A 14,727-nucleotide genomic window follows, 5' to 3' on the forward strand; every position below is an offset into this window, starting at 1 on the left:
TCTTCTATCTTTTATTGCTTTCTGGAGCATTTCTGTGACAGTTTACAGCTGTGGACAGGAAACCCTTGAACACTTCTAACTTGGCAAAGGTTGCTGCTCCCTCTGAACCCCATCCCAGCCCATTTCCTGTGTTTACAGCGTTTGGGTTTTTCACTTAGTGACAGGCCTGACAGGTCTTACTCCAGTTCTCTCTCTATGGCCTGGTATAGGGTAGGCCAAAATGAGCACCAGTTTGGGAGTTGGGAGACAGGCTTTCAGTCTCCATTCAGCTGTGTGACCCTAGGCAAGTGACTCCCCTCTCAGAGTTCAGTTTCCTCATCTGTAAAACCAGCGTTTAACTAGGGAGTCTTTGTGGCTCTGATATTATTTGTCTCCCTTTTATTCCCCTGAAGGATTCTCTATTTAGCTCATTTCTTCTGCATATTCTACCCTGGAAGAGGATCAGGTGGGGGGTGGAGGCGGGCGGTGGGGCTCCCTTTACATTTCCTATATGGGAAAAAATAAGAGGAAGAAAGGAAGCCAAACAGCTATCTCAGGTCCAGATTGGGAGCATAGAGGAGTTGAGGTGGGGAGTTGGTGCGATTGAATTGCTCCACAAATCAACTGTATAGTTGGTAACCAGGTGGACACCAGCATGCATTTATTCTTATTAAGTCTCTGGAGACAGACAATATCCCAGTTCTAGACCTGCTTTCACCATTTATGTGACTTGAGTAAGTCACTTAATGTATCTGGGCCTCAGTTTCCGCCTCCTAAATTAGGTATAATGAAGGTCCTGACTTAACAAAGTCATAAAAGAGACAACATATGTGGAAGTCCCAGCACAGTTCCTGACATATTCATCCTGCCTTTCTTACTTAGACAGTTACAATATACTTAATTCTATTCTTGTTGAGACAGCAGGAGGATACTCAATTCCCACTCCAGAGGAGCTAACGGACCAGCTGGTACATAATTAAATTATGGTTAGAAGAAACCTTATGAGATGGTACCTGGAACAGACTGGGCTCAGTGTTTTGATTTCCAAGGGGAAGACTTATAGGGCCTGGAGTGGTTAATGAAGATTTCCTAGTGGAAAGGCTCCCTGGGCCTTCAAGGGTCAGCAAGTCTTACACATGAGGAGCTGTCAGCTCTGGTGCTTTGTATAGGTCAGTTTCACATACATTTCTTCTCTCTCTCTTCATCTAGGCAGTTATTATCCAAGGGGCTTATCCCTTTTCTTCTTACATTTTTAAGACAAAAAAATTTAAGACAAGGGGAAAACATAATGTTTATTCAGAACAAACTAGTTTTACTTTAATCAATGGGCTATGTAGTTTGCATTTTTGTAATCTTAAATACTTAGAAAACTGTATTATTATGTCACATTTTACATATGAAGAAACAGTGCCTCCCAAAGGTTAAACAACTTTTTCAGCTCAATATTAAGAAGTTGTAATGACAAATCAAAGGAGCCCTATGTAATATTTGAGTATGGCCTAAGCCAGTTTAGAAGATACGTATGATTTAGTAGTTCTCAGCTGTGTTTACTCACCCAAATTCTCAGTAATCTGTAGTAGAGTCTTTCTGTCCTTAAGATGGCGATCTTGTTTCTGGCTCTTACCTATACTTACCTCTTGCTATTAGCAGTAATTCCCAATTCTCTAGATCCCTGTTCTACCATTGACTTTGATTCTACCTCCCTAACACAACCATAGATCCCTTAATTCTTTGACCAAATATTTACCAAGCACCTGCTATATGCCAGACTAGAGATAGATGCAAATATCAGTTCCTGCTGGATCTTTCAGGGTAGTGGTTAAACAGACAGTTAAAACAGAAACAATTTGTTAGTAATTGAATACTTACTGTGTGTTGTGCTCTATTAGAAATAGTTTTTATGTGTTAACTCATTTCATTACCTTAAAAAAAACAACCTCATTTCATTCTTATAACTCTATGAGGTAGGTACTATTTTTCTCCTTATTTTAAAGAAAATGAAACAGCGGCATAGAGAGATTAAGTAATTGGTCTAAGTAGTGATAGAGAGAAGCACAGGAACTATGAGAGCACAGAAGAGGGGCTCCTAATCTAACTCTAACCTTAAGAGTCAGTGTAGAGAAGACTTTCTGGAGGAATTAGAAAAAGCCTGAGTAGAATCTTGAAGCTAGAGTGGGAATTAGTCAGATGTAGAATGGGGCAAGGATACTACAATCAGAGGAAGCATAATGTACAAAGCCAAAAGTGAGCCTTACTATTTATGGAATTAAAAGAAGTTTAGTGTAGTGGGATTGTAGGGTGTATGTGAGTGAGTTACATGGGGTAAGACTAGAGAACTTGGTAGGGACCACTCTTGAAAAGCCTTGTATGATTTGCTACACTGTATTCTTTATATAGGCCAGTGGTTCTCAGTCTCTGGGCTGTGAAGCCTTAGCAGTCTTCAAAGGGCCTGACAGTTCTTATTCCAGTTCTCTCTCCATGGCCTGGTATAGGGTATAGTGATTTACTTATGTAGCAAATCATACAAGGCTTTTCAAGAGTGGACCCTACCAAGTTTTCTAGTCTTACCCCATGTCACTGGTAAAGGGGTCCTTGAAGGGTGTCTCATGGACCCATATTATTTCCTCAATTTTTTTTTTTAATCCTCACCCAAGCACATGCTTAGAGAGAGGGAGGGAGGGAGGGAAAGAGGGAAAGAGAGAGAGCTGTGAGAGAGAAACATCGATCAGTTGCCTTCCATATGCTCCCTGACTGGGGATAACACCTGCAACCCAGGTTTGTGCCCTGACAGGGAATCGAACTGGCAACCTGTTGGTGCATGGGACTGGCTCAACCAACTGTGCCACTTTGTCCGGCTCAAATCAATCACTTTTTAATTAGTCGATACTAAAAGTACAACTATTATTATGTGGAGCTGTTTTGAATTCCTCATTGAAAAATGTTAGGAGTTACTGTTGTAGGAATTTGGGAGCCCTGCAAAGAATTTTTTTAAATTAAAATTTTTGTTGAGATAATTGTAGATTTACATGCAATTTTAAGAAATAATACAGAGAAATCACTGTGAAACCGTGCAAAGTTTCCCCCACAATAAAATTTTGAAAAACCGTAGTAGAGTATTATAACCAGAATACTGGTATTGAAAAAAAAATCCACTAATCTTGTTTAGATTTCCTCATTTTCATTGTACTCATGTGTGTATATGTATCTGTGTGTATGTGTAAGTTCTGTTACAATGCACAAAGATCCTTGCCCTTTTATAACCACACCCTTTGCTCCTGCCCCCTTTCCTGTCCCTGACATTTCTAAAATTTTGTCGTTTCAAAAATGTTATATAAATGGAATGATAGAGTATGTAAGTTTTTGGAATTGGCTTTTTTTTTGCTCAGCATAATTCCCTGGAAGTTCACCTATGTAGTTATGTGTATCATTACTTGATTCCTTTTTATCACTGAGTAGTATTTCATTGTAGATAAGTACCAGAGTTTAACCATTCACCTGTTGAATGGACATATGGACTGATTCCAATTTTTAGCTATTACACATAAAATGTCTATGAACATTTGTGTGCAGATTTTTATGTGAACCTGTAAAGGATTTTATTCAGGAGAGTGGTCTACTCAGATTTGAATTACTTACTTGCTTTGGTAGAGGGCGAGTTTGAGAAAAACTAGGGCAGAACCAGGGAGATCAGTGAGGGAGATCAGGGAGATCAGTACATCAGTAACCCAGGTAAGATGTATTGATACTTGAACTCAGTTCTCTGTGAGCTGGAATATGCTTTTCCATAGAGGCCTTTCCTCAGAAATCATATCTAGTTTGTGCAGATGAGGGAGCAGGGTTGGGAGCTTGGGCTGTAAGGAAGCTCAGGCACACTTCATTCTTTTTTTTTAATCCTCACCTGAGGATATTTTTTCCATTGCTTTTCAGAGAGAGTGGAAGGGGGAGAGAGAGAGAGAGAAAGAAAGAGAGAAACATCGATGTGAGAGAGACACATTGGCTGGTTGCCTCCCTCATGGGGATCAAGCCTGCAACTGAGGTATGTGCCTTTGTCCAGGAATTGAACCCAGGACCCTTCAGTCTTCGGGCCGATGCTCTAACCACTGAGCAAAACCGGCTAGGGCGGCATACTTCATTCTTTTTTTTTTTTTTTAATATATCTTTATTGATTTCAGAGAGAGGAAGGGAGAGGGAGAGAGATAGAAACATCAATGATGAGAGAGTCATTGATCGGCTGCCTTCTGCATGCCCCTGACTGGGGATCGAGCCCTCAGCATGGGCATGTGCCCTGACCGGAAATCAAACCCTGATCTCCTGGATCCTAGGTTGACACTCAACCGCTGAACCACGCCCGGCCAGGCTTCACTTCATTCTTGATAGTCCCCTTTCTGGGAAGACACTCTGCTTCCATAGCTAATAATTGCATTGGGTAAGGAAGGGCTGCCAACCTAGTTCTTAGAATGATTATCCCAAATCCAAGGTTTTCCAATAGATGTTCTTGGTTATCTTCTCTCAAGAAAAGAAGAAGTGCTATCTTCCTTGTTATCTTCCTTGTATTATTTGAAGGGACAGAAGATGATAAGAAGCTCTCTTCTAGCTCTGGTCTCTTTTGGAGCCCAAGAATGTGTTCTCTGGTCAGCCAGCCAGCAGTGGGGCTGGGAGACTTGAGGATGACCTCTTGTTGCTATAGAAACTGGAATCTACATTATTTTTACCCCATGCAGTGGTATGCCTGGCTCCTCAGTGTTTATTTCTTCAAGGCATTTATCACTGTGCTCTTAGGGCTGTTATGATCAGGACTGATTGTTGGGAGCCAGCCCCAGTTATGAACCCGGATGGGTATAATTCTAGAGGGTCCACTAATGGGTGCAGCACCTCCCCCTGGGCACTGTTCAAAGTCCCTATCTGGGCAAGGCCTTGGATGCCTACCCTAACACTTTTAGGGCACCAGCAGGAAAGTTTTGAGTTGTCTGTAATTATTTTTTGGCCATTTCAATGTCCCTGACAAGTGCTGGCCAGGACACAAGAATGTTTGGGTTAGGCGCCAGGTTAGAGAATTTTGGGTAGCTTTTGAACAAGTGTGTGTTGATTTAATTTCTCTGGGGCTATCACACTTCTTGGCACAAATAGCTGTTTTTTTTGTTGTTGTTTTTTTTTAAAGTATACCTTTATTGATTTCAGAGAGAGGAAAAGAGAGAGAGAGAGAGAGAGATAGAAACATCAATGATGAGAGAGTCATTGATCAGCTGCAGCCCACACCCCGGGCATGTGCCCTGACCGGGAATCGAACCCCGATCTCCTGGATCCTAGGTCGACGCTCAACCACTGAGCCATGCCTGGCCGGGCACAAATAGCTTTACAATGTAAAGACTTGTGGTATATGGGGGACCCCAAAGCTGAGAAAGCTTATCTTCAAAATCTGTAAGCAGCTTTCAGTTGTCCTTTGACCAGGTGTTGTGTTGCCCAGCACTGGGCCAGACACAGTGGAACACCAGAAAAATCAGCCTCCTCTTGCTGTAGTTGGGAAGGTAAGACTTCCAGGCAAAGCAAAGAATAGAGAAATGACAAATAAATGACTGTTTTTATGGGGCTTTCTTGTTTTTTACAGGACTTTACTGATTTTTTCAGATAAGAAAATTAATCCTTAGGAGTAGTCAGGGTATAGCAAAGTTGGAATTCAAAGACCCACATCTACCACTTCTGCAATTCAGCATATATTTTAATAGTTGGGTGTTAGGGGTAGAGAGGACCCTGGAGGCCAGAGAAGTATGTCTTTTCTTTGTATTCCCAGTGTCTTTGGCAAGCTCAGCTAGCTAGTTCATGTTCAGCAAATAGCTGTTAGAAAGTTATAAGTGAGTGTTGACATTGTAGCATGTGAACACTGAACTGGGGGTCAGAACCTTTTCAATCAGCCAGAAAGGCTACAGTAGTAAAAGGGCAGGCAAATGGGCTGTTAAGGAGATGGACAAGAGTCCAAAATCCTGCAGGAGACCCAGGAGGAGGCATGGGGGGTTAGAACAGCTAGAAGGCCCCTATACAAGAAGCCCAAGATATTGAGGTCATGGCCTACTTTGTGGGGACTAACTTTAGGTATTAGCCATTTTCTTCTGGAAGGAGGCTTCTTGTGAGATTAAAGTTTGAAGAAAAGAATACTGAAAGGAGGAAAAAAGTAGAAATGGGACACAAGAGGGGTAGCTGACTCCCCACCCCCCGGGGAGGGCTGACGATTTCTTCATCTTTTCTAGTCGATGATTAGGTTTCATATGCTTAAACAGAAGCATATTCCTTTGCTCTTTTGCTCCTCCCAACAGAGTGTAGCAGGGGCTCAGTATTTCTTCCCTAGTATCTTTTAAAACTTTGTTTCTAAGTCCTAATTAGGAAGGAGACTTTGGTTAGTGTGGGATACCGAAGAAGTTAAGGCAAAACCAGAAAGTTCTGTTTTACCCTGCTTGGGGAATGCCAGAAGCCCAGTTAGGACTTCTGTGTTTGCCCTTAATAGACTAAAAGTTACTGATGAAACCCACCCCTATTTGTTGGCCTTGGAGAGTAACAATCAGTAGTTCTAGAGAGCTCTCTTGCACAGGCTCATCTGGATCTCCCTACCATAGCCTTGCTGCGGGACATGGCATAGGAAGTTGTGTGGCTTTGAATCTGATTCTGCCATTGGCTTGCCGTCCAACCTAGGGCAAAGCAACCCCCTTTCATGGCCTCCATATTCTTCTCCAGTTGTAAAGTAAGCAGTGACCCTTCAAAGCCACTCCAACTCTACCATTTAGAGTCTGAGTACAATGAGGGAGTCCCAACATCCATTACTCCCATTCTATGCTCACAGCTTTTGCAAGATTGGTAAAAAGAACCCTTTGACTTTGGGTCCTTTAATCAATCAAACTACGTGAGATGCTGTGCTTCTTGTTCTTGGGCTTGCTTTGCTTGGGTTGCTCTTCCTTCTACCCCTACTGTCTTCTACCTTTTGTTCAAACTGTGGTTATCTTCTGCTACTCTGGTGTCTTGCCTCTTAACACATTCTACTTTGTGTCTTTGTAAGTCATATACTGTGCTCATTGTAGTACTTTTTGCGGACAAGAACTATATTGTTCATCTCTGTTTGAATTTGCTCCTTCATTTAACAAATTCTTCTGGACAGTCATTTGTTCATTCAACCAATGTTTATTGAAGCCCAACAGTTGTGTCAGGGACTTTGCTAGGTGTGAGGTGTTGGCTAAAAGCCGAGATTCAGCCATAAAGAAGACAGCTATGGTTTCTGCTGCTGTGGAGTTTACAGTTTAACAGACATTTAGTGAATTATCACACAAATAATTACAATTGTGAAGAGTGTTATAAATGAAAAATATAGGAGCTTTGGAGAATGTATAATGTGGACCTAAACCAGTTTGAGAGGGATGAGCCAAGGAAGAAACTTTGAAGAAAAAGTATTTAAACTAAGACCAGCAGCATCAGCCAGAGTTTGCAGGTCAAGAAGGAATGAAGAACCTTTCACATAAAAGGAATTCTAGGCGGTTCTTAATCTCGGCTACACATTAGCGTCACCAAGTAAAAGACAGTATATGAAGCAACAGGACTGGTGCGTCATACTGCTGGTTACTTTTGGGACTGTAAAATGATACAACTACTTTGGAAAACAGTTTGACATTATTTAAAAAGTTAAACATACCCCTGTTATGTAACCTAGTAATACACTCTGAGTAGAATTCAAGATAAAAATGAGAAGTCATTTTCACTTAAGAAAAATGAAAATATTTTTTCCACACAAAGACTTGTACAAGAATCTTCATAACACTTTACTTGTAAGAGATAAAAACTGGTGAATAGATAAACAAACTGTGATATAACCAGTCAATGGGATACTACTCAGTGAAAAAATGGAGGAAACTATTGATACACATGCCAACATGGTTGAATCTCAAATCATGTTGAGCAAAAGAAGCCAGACATAAAAGAGAACATACCGATGATTACACTTATTTGAAGTTCTAGAACATGTAAAACTAATTTATAATGATAGAAATCAGATCAATTGTGTGGGGAGCAGGATGATGGTTGACAGTGAAGGACCAAGTGGGAACAATTTAGTGTGATGAAATGTTCTATATTTTGATTGGGGTAATGGTTATACAAGTGCATATGTTCATTGAACACATTGAACTCTACACTTAAATGGCATTTTATTGCTTCAACTATACCTTAAAAAATATACATGCTCCATTTTCATAAATATAAAGAATAGGCAAAACTTTTCTATGGTGATAAAAGTCAGAATAGTCGTTGCCATTGCCAGGAGAGGGGGGTGGGTAGTGGTCATGGTAGTATTGATTGGAAAGGGACAAGAGGGAGGGATTCCTCCTGGAGTGTTGGGAATGTTCTGTATATTTTTTTGGGGACGGGGGGGTGGTGGAATGTTCTATATCTTGATTTTGATGGTGGTTACATGAATATATACACATGACCCATATGTTTATTTATGTACTTTACTGTTTTTATGTTATGTCTCAAAGAAAAAAATGATACCTCGACCACCCCACCCCCCAAATCAAACCCATACCTAGGTTCCATTTATAGAGATACTGATTGAATTGGTCTGGGATGGGGTCTGGGCACCAGCAACTTAAGAGCTCCATGGGTAAGTGTAATATGCAGCCAGAGTTGAGAACCACTAGGCTGCATGCAAAGGAGGAAAGAAACTAGGCACATCAGAGAAGGACCACATGAAGCTGAAGGAGTTGCTGGATATGGCACCAGAAGGTGGCAGATGGCCAATCATTCTGGGCCTTGTAGGTACCCTATAGTTTTCATATATAACACTTTTCATAATTGTAATTGAACTTTATCTGAAGAATAATGAGAAGCTTTTGAAGGGCTTTAAGGAAGGAGATGACTTGGATGGAGTTTCAGCTGGTATGCGGTAGCACTACCTCTAGCTAGCATTCCTGCTGACCTTCCTCAGAGTAAGGATAGATTCTGACCCCATTCAGAGTCACTGCAGAGCTTGCCAATCCTGTAAAGAAGGAGAAATTATTCTCACACCTGAGGCCTCTTGGTAAAATTTAGCAATTTCCAGATTCCCCTCTGGTTCTAGCCAAGCACTGAGGAGTAGTCTGACCAGTGCCCTTCTCCACCCTAATCTGTACTGTCTTGCTTGACTGCTACTTCTCTCACTTCTTTCCCTTTGTGCTTGTGTCTCACATTAGACAATCCATTGTCAGGCTCAACTGCAGTGGCTCTGCTTTGCATGCCTACAGGTATGTGTTCTCTGGGGGATGAGTTACTCTTTAGTGATGGGAAATGAAAATGGCTGGGAAAGAAGAGGCATTATTAGGTGGATGATGGATGATGGATAGTTGTGGTGGGAACTGGTGGGTTGTACTAAAGAATTCCCTTGCCTTTTGGGGAGATAGGGTTTGTTACGAATCTATTCTTTTGTGCATTCATTCATTCATTCATTCATTCATTCAGCCAGCATTTACCGATTTTGTGCTTGACAGGGCAGATGTTGGTGGTGCCATACTGGGCCTGGGGCACAGAGTGAGTCAAACTTAGTCCTTGCCATTTTCTGGGTGTGGCATGAGAATTAATATAACAGAGTTATGCACACAGTACTTTGGACCATCCAACAGTAAATGATTAACTCTGGTTGGAGAAAGAAGAAGAGATTTGGACATGAGGAAAAGGACTTTGTGGTTTTGTCTGTTGGTGGTTGTGTGGTCTGCAACAACCAGCCACCAGGATCTTTTCAGGGGTCCAGAAGGTCAAATCCATATTAATAATAATGCTCAGATGGTATTTGCTATTTTCACCATGTGTACATTTGCACTGATGGTGCACAGAGCAATTAGTAGGTAAAACTGCTGACACCTTAACAAGAATCAAAGCAGTGGCACAAAACTGTGCTAGTAATTGTTGTATTCCTCACCTTCATAGCATTCTCAGTTTTTAAAAAAAGATCTCAAGAAAGAAGTAAAAATTTATTAATTTATTAATTTTATTGTATCCTATGAATACATATCTCTTTAGTATTCTGTGTGATGAAACAGGAAGTTATGCATAAAGCACTCTGCTGCATGTAGAAGTTTGATGTTTATCTCAAGGAAAAGCATTTGTGTGATTGAGTTGCAAACTTAACTACCTCCTTTTTTTCCCAAGGAACACTATTTTTACTTTAAAGTATAACACAGACAAACTATAGTTACGCAGACTTATGTATTTGACAGACAATTTGAAAATGAATGAAGTGAGTCTGCTACCCTAAGGAAAACAATTGGTAGTATTTGTTGCCAATGCTAAAATTTTAGCTTTTAATTGAAAGTTAGAATTTTAGAAAATTGGCATCTGCCACTGTGAATTTGATAGCTTCCCCAGATTTAAAGCTTTTCAAATGAAATCAGTGGTGATATTAATAATTGTGATTATTTGATATTGTATAGATGAAATGTGTCAATTTGGAAACTCTGCCTAACTCATTGAATCAGTAGTTTGCTTTTTCCCTCTTCACCTGAGGATATGTTTTTGTTTTGTTTTTTAAATATGTCTTTATTGATTTCAGAGAGAGGGAGAGAGAGAGATAGAAACATCAATGATGAGAGAGTCATTGATCTGCTGCCTTCTGCACACCCCCCTCTGGGGATAGAGCCCACAACCCGGGCATGTGCCCTGACTGGGAATCGAACCGCAATCTCCTGGATCATAGGTTGATGCTCAACCATGCTGGCTGGGCTCACCCATGGATATGTTTATTGATTTTAGAGAGAGAGGAAGGAAGAGAGAAAGAAACATCAATGTGAGAGAGAAATATTGATCCTTTGCGTCCTATACAAGCCCCAGCCAGGGATTGAACCCACAACCTAGGTATGTTCCCTGATCAGGAATTGAACCTGCAACCTTTTGGTATACATGATGATGCTCCATCCAGCTGAGCCACCTGGTCAGGGCTCAGATCAGTAGTTTCTAAGTGACCAGTGAATCATATGACAGAGGCACACATGGATAAAAGATCTGTTCAGAGTGCAAGATAGGCCAATGGATTTTGATGTAATAGAATACAAAAAGTTTATTCATATAGTTTCAGATTTGCACTATAACTAACCTTTAAAAAGCCTACTACTTGCCGAGTTTTGGTGTGGTGTCAAAGAAGACTGTCACAATTATATGAAAGGCTATTAAAATACTCTTGCCTCTTCCAACGGCATATCTATGTTTTCATCTTCAATCAAAACAACACATTGACTGAGGAAACAGATATAATAAAACTGCATCTATCTTTTATAAAGCCAGATTTTAAAAAGATTTGCAAAAATGTAAAACAGTTCCACCCTTCTCATGATTTCTTTCCAGAAAACAATTATTTTTATAAAAACACATTATTTATATTAACAGATAGATTTATTGTTTTAAAATGAACTAATTGCTAAATATTAGAATTTGTATTTAATTTCTAATATGGTACATACCAAACGGTTTTGGGATTTAAAAATTTTAAGTGTATAAGGGGATCCTAAGGCCAAAAATTATAAAATCTCGTTCTATGCTATTTTCTCTACTTAAAATTATTCTCTTTTCTGCCTAGAATATCCTACATAATTGTGGAGTTGGTATTTAGTTATTCACTCAGAAAACATTTACTGAGCATCTGTCAAGAACTGACTTTTGCTTGCTGCTTGGGACATGGTCCTAAGCCCTTAAAGGAAATCCTAGTCTGATGGGGAAGACAAATTAAACAGGCAACTGAAACACAGTATGATAATTGTTATCAATGATAGACATATAAATGTTGTGGGAGTCAGAGTCACTTGCCAGCTCACCTAGAACATGACTGATCAACTTAATTGGACTGCACCTCCTGCATTTGATTCTTCATGGTCTGGCAGGGAAAGTGGCTGAAGTTAGCAGAAGATGGGAATTGTTCACTTGCTGTTCTTGGAGGAAAGAAGGAAACTACAAATGTATTGGATGTCAGCTTTATGCAGGTCCTCTGCTAGATTAAAAAAAAAAAATTCTTATTTTAAAAAGATACGTTTTTATTTATTGATTTTAGAGAGAGAGGAAGGGAAAGGGAAAGAGAGGGAGAAAAACACTGATGTGTGAGAGAGAAATGTGGACCTGTTGCTTCCTCCATGCCCCCTACTGGGGATCAAACCTACAACCTGGGCATGTGACCTGACTAGGAATCAAACTAGCAACCTTTTGGTGCGTGGGACAACACTCAGTCAACTGAGTCACACTGGCCGGCTCCCTTTGCTGGGTGTTTTAACAAATGTGGTTTTACTTAATTCTCACAAAAAACCCCATGCAGCAGAAATAATTATCCTCATTTTTCAAATGAGGTATTGGAGGCTCAGAGAAGTTAAACAACTTGTTCAAGGTCATATGGTTGTAACTGATGAAGCTGGGATTTTGACATATGTGTTCTGACTCCAAGTTCAGAGCTCCACTGCAGTAATAATGTGTTGCTAAATAGGTGGATCTTCTAAGGTTATTTCTGGATGGCTCTGGGGAACTTTGCCAGATTAGAATGTATAAAAGAAAATAGAAAAGATCTCAGGAAAGAGACAGAGCCTACAAATGCTTGGTTGAAGGAGTTATTTGTGAATTTTGACTGAATCATGTTTTCTTCTGGACAGGATTCTATAGCCATAGAATAGATATCAAGATTTTATACTCTCTTATCTTCAACCCCTTTAATCCTTCTCTATGCCAGATGATGCCAACAGCAAAGGTCACCTGTCTGTTTGATCAGGTTACAAATCAGAGCCTGTTGTTTGAGGCCTAAACTTCTTGGACTTGCTGTAGGCTTTTGGAAAAGGGGCTGGATGACTTCAGGTGCCTACCCTGGAGATATGCAGTCCCTCCAGCTTGGTAAACTATTTCCATTATTTTAAAAAGCCTATTAGAAGTTGTGCTTTACTTAGGATAAACCTGTATATGGATGAAGGCTAATGAAAATATTTGGTTTCTTTCCTTTCGGTCAGAAATCTGTCAGTTCAGTGTGGTTCAGGTATGCTACCAGTGGTTTCTAGAACAGAGGTTAGCAAACTATGGCCCAGGGGTCAAGTCCAGCCCACAACCTGTCTTTGTAAATAAAGTTTTGTTGGAATATAGCTAAGCTCATTTACTTCTGTTTTGTCTATGGCTGATTTTGTGCTCAATGACAAGAGCTAAGTAATTGCAACAGAAGCTATATGGCCCATAAATCCTAAATTGTTTATTGTCTGGCCTTTTACAGAAAAAGTTTGCTGACCTCTAGAGTAATCTTGATTCAATTATGAAGGCTAATGAAAAGATTCGGTTTCTTTCCTTTCGGTCAGAAATCTGTCAGTTCAGTGTATGCATAGTATTTATCTTACTTTTTTCTTTAGCACATTGTGTTTTAATTGCCCATCTCCCTCATTTTTATAATTCAGCTCCTTGAGAGCAAAGGTGAGATCTGATTCATCTCTTTATGCCCCATGCTGATTACAGAGTCTGACATATGAAGAGACTCAATAAATGTTGTTTAAATGAACACATCATATGCTGATCAAAAAACTCTGATGGGCAATTATATGTGCCTTTGAGTAATACAGAAACAGAAATAAGGGAGGGAAAGTGTTATGTTGGTTGTGCTAATCTCAGTGTTGTGTGCTGTATCTATGAACTAGTCATTACTTACTGCTTTATTGCAATTTTTTTGCATGGGTAGGATGGGAGTCTATGAACGAAACAATCGTGCCAAGAACTCTTGTTGGTGAGGAAGTGAGAAACAATGCCTTAATCTTTGGCTACATTCTACACTTTCCATTAGTACCCACTACTTCTTCACCCCACCCTCTACTCCCCACTCTAAGTTGGCAGGACAAATGTAGAGGAACGTAAGGTTACACGGAGATATTTCTTTTGTATGCATAGTATTTATCTTACTTTTTTCTTTTTTTAAAAATTCTCACTTGAGGGTAATTTTTTCCATTGCTTTACAGAGAGAGTGGAAGAGAGAGGGACGGAGGGAGGGAGGGAGGAAAGGAGGGAGGGAGGGAGGGAGAAACATCAATGTGAGAGAGACACAATGATTGGTTGCCTCCTGCACACAGCCAGACTAGGGCCGGGGATCGAGCCCGCAACGGAGGTAACATGCCCTTGGCTGAAATCAAACCCATGACCCTTCAGTCCATGGGCTGATGCTCTAACCAGTGAGCCAAACTGGCTAGGGCTTACTTTTTTCTTTTATAAAGCCATTTCTTCAGTGTTTTTCGTACCAATATTACCATTTGTAATATCCCAAAAGATGAAACCAACCTAAGGCTATCTGGTCACTTTGGCATAAAGACAATCAGGTAAAGTGCTGGCCTGGGAGTCAGTAGACCTGGGCTCTTGCTGTGGCTCTTCAGCTGCCTTTGACTTCGGGCATATAGTTAATATCTTTGAACTTCAGTATTCAACATATTTTTATTGAATCATATCTGGGACATTTAAAAGTTTTTGTATTTATACCCCTTCCCCATTTTGAAAAAGATTTGAGCAACAAGCAAGTGATAGGGAGGTCCTGTCTGTCACTGTCTCACCACCAGACAAGTAAATGATTACATGGATCGGAGTGTTTCAGGTCTTTGATCAGTGCCTTCTAGAAGGCTTAAGAGCAGCAGCCCGTTTACCCTCTCTGCTTTCTCTCCTGATAGCATCTTCTATTATCTGAGAAGTTAAAGTCTTCTAACTTCTTTGGAGGTGATCTGAAGAATATTTTGCCTAGAAAGTAGTTATCAAGATCAG

General features: G+C 40.3%; 1 protein-coding gene across 2 annotated transcripts in view; it reads left to right on the forward strand.

The window, feature by feature from the left end:
• LOC107544173 (stromal interaction molecule 1) overlaps positions 1 to 14,727 on the forward strand; it is a 167,805-nt gene that overhangs the window by 76,561 nt on the left and 76,517 nt on the right. The window lies entirely within an intron of this gene.

This window comes from Miniopterus natalensis, chromosome 11, assembly GCF_054644295.1.
Source record: "Miniopterus natalensis isolate mMinNat1 chromosome 11, mMinNat1.hap1, whole genome shotgun sequence".
Classification (NCBI taxonomy): Eukaryota; Metazoa; Chordata; class Mammalia; order Chiroptera; family Miniopteridae; genus Miniopterus; species Miniopterus natalensis.